The following is a 2,940-nucleotide window of genomic DNA, read 5'->3' on the forward strand; positions in this document are numbered from 1 at the left end:
CTCTATGAATTGGAAACTCACACCAGGAGCGGTTCGAGATTCTTCCAACACATGATTGAGAGAAAATACACCCTTGACCCTTTTAAACTGACCAGCTGGTTCTGAACCAAGGGAGCTATAAGGTTTTGCCCTTATAGAAGGCCAAATAGGTGCGATCCATGTTTGACACAAAGAAATCTCTAATGAAATGTGCTAAGCATCTCTTTGCTCCAGAGGACAAAAGACCTTTGTCTTTCTTTTTTTTTTTTTTGCTTTGTGTGTGTGCATGAAGTTCACACTAATTCCCAAATGTGTCATCCCTTTGTTCTTTGGTAATGACGAGAGTTCAAAATGTAAATCAGATTTACACTGTGTTTTATTTCTTGAGGGATAGTCAGCGCACAGAGAAATGCTATAAAATGTTTTCTAACTGTGTTGTGTTTGCAGCCTTGGGCAGAATGTGTTGGCAAACAGCAGAGCAGAGGACAATGTTGATCTCTGTGATTTGTTCTTCTTGCAAGTTATCTTTTTTCCCCCTCAAGCATGTTTTATGTTGCTTGTGCATTCTACACATATAGTCTATAGTAAACTCACTAGGCCACTAAAATAAAAAAAACTGTGATATTCAACATGCACTGCATGTTCTTAATCAAAAGCTCCACATAAATAACACAAACTAGAAACTACACTGCCAATGTGTGTTAAAAATGTCTATATAAACAGCTACATGACAGTAAAAAAAAGAACAAATCACTGTCATATACAGACTAATCACAATAAGCAGGCATATCACTACTGTAATTACTGACAGTCTAATCATTACTTCCCTTAGTGCTCCACTGCAACCATTTTCAATAACAGTTCATTAATTAAACATAGTATGGAAAACAGCAGTTCTGCCTGGTGAAACGACTCTCCTTGACTGGACTCACAGAGTTGCAGACTGTAACTTAATTTTGCTCTGGGGGTCATCTCAGGAATAATGAGCAGAAGAAATGTAAATACTCCTCTTTGCTTAACTGCAAAAGCACTTAAAATACCGGAGACAAGCCAAATTTAAGATTTAGGGTTATAATAAGCCGCTTATTAAGACGAGTTAGACTAATGAGGGGAAAGAGACCTGCATGCTTTGCCAAAAATTTTGTATTCTATGAGCATGTTATTTATAAACTTAACCTTTAACTGCACTTTGGGTTGGTATTTTGTAGAAAACCCAAAGGCAAAATTTGTCAGATTTTGGTGATAAATAAGAAGATTGACATCAGTAGGGTTGCCAATTTTCTGAAATGATAAAAGGACCTTGAATTATTTATGTAATACCTGGTTGTATTTTATCTATAGACTTAAGATCTGTTCATATGCCAGACAAACAGATAAATTCATTCTCTCTCCAGGGCTCATTTGTTTCTGGTTTTTGAGTTCCTGCATCTTGTTCTTGACGCATCATCTATGCAGAACTTTTTGTCTCATGCAATGTCCGACATCTATTGTGTGACTGATCAGAAATTTGAAGTGGGTGTAGTTAATGTGGAAAGACAGGAAGCTGTAATTTCTGTTGACATGAACAGTAACGGTTGAATAGATATTTTTGAGGAACAGCTTCCTCTCTTCTTGCTGAATATACAGACCTCTACTTTCCACGACTATTATTATTCCACGCATTAAACACAGTCGTTCAAAGTAGTGTGTCATCATTTAGAGGTGGGCATTTGAAGTAAAAACACTATTTGAAATTACTTCTTAATTAATTATTCAACCAATCTTAGAATATACTCATCCCCATGGTGCTGGCCAGGGACGGACTGGGACAAAAAAGCAGCCCTGGACTTTGACTCAGCCCGGCCCAAAATTGATACGCAAACTCAACGCCACCACCTGGCACAGATACTGTACTGTCTAAATTATACCAATAGCGATGGCCTTAGTTAATGCATAAGGTGTTGTGTTATGAGCACTGTATAGGGTTTGAACTTGAATACTCACAATAAGAAGATGCTGTAGTTTCTTCTCCGTCTGACTGAGCCAAAATAAAACAGGTCTCTAAAATACACAACACATAATCTTTGGTTTATTATAAATCACAAACTATTATTTTGTAAAGTATCTGTAATATACTTACAATGAAAAGAAGATGTAGTTTCTCTCTAGTTTCTCAGACTCAGCCAAAAAACAGGTAACTAAAACACACAACACATAATCTTTGGTTTATCATAAATCACAAACAATTAGTCTGTAAAGTATCTGTTACTATTTAATTTTTTTTAAATTACATTTAAATACTTACCTTAAAAAACCCAGCTAGGATCTGTGGCGTTTTCCTCAATGTTGGGGGATTAAGAGTTTCTTTAACAGGTCACTTTTTTCTGCAACTCTGTCAATGACCAAGTCATTGTCAAGAGACATGAGGATGTCTTTTTCTGTGCTCATAAGCATGAATGCTTCCAGGTGCTCTTGTGACTGCGTGCTCCTTATGCGACTTTTGATGTGTTTGAGAACAGAGAAGGTTCTCTCACAGGCTACCTGTGTCACAGGCAGAGTAAGGAGGAACTTGTATGCCCAGCCTAGGATATGATAGGCATCTGTGAAGAGGTTGTAGCGTTTCAGAATTTGGTAGCAGCAAACTGGGCAATCCTTACAAGATTTGCACTGTTTATTTAGTACATCTGTGTCTTCATCATCATTACAGTTATCCTCTACCATCCTCACTTTGTACTCTTCAAGAGCAGACATTTTAAGTCGTGGCCACTGAGCTGCCAAACATTTTAACTCAGACTGCAAATTGACAGCTGTTGCTCCACTGTTAAATCTGAGCAAACATTTGCTCAGTTCTTGAAATGCAGAATCAGGCAGAGTGTTCAATGATACCTCAGCAAAGTTTCTTGGATCAAGAAGGGCCAAGTCAGCATAGAGTGTACCATGGGTCAAAAAACGCCTGTGGATGCTCTCTGTGATTGTATCCAT

At 37.7% G+C, this 2,940-nt stretch overlaps 1 long non-coding RNA gene across 1 annotated transcript; it reads right to left on the bottom strand.

Moving 5' to 3' along the window:
- Window positions 1–1,932: 1,932 nt before the first annotated feature.
- Window positions 1,933–2,388, bottom strand: LOC121656547. Its single transcript, XR_006013418.1, has 3 exons — window positions 2,264–2,388; window positions 2,099–2,156; window positions 1,933–2,019 (listed from the first exon to the last, which is right to left on the bottom strand). It is a non-coding gene; the product is annotated as an uncharacterized LOC121656547 (long non-coding RNA).
- Window positions 2,389–2,940: the final 552 nt, after the last annotated feature.

This window comes from Melanotaenia boesemani, chromosome 17 (assembly GCF_017639745.1).
Source record: "Melanotaenia boesemani isolate fMelBoe1 chromosome 17, fMelBoe1.pri, whole genome shotgun sequence".
Classification (NCBI taxonomy): Eukaryota; Metazoa; Chordata; class Actinopteri; order Atheriniformes; family Melanotaeniidae; genus Melanotaenia; species Melanotaenia boesemani.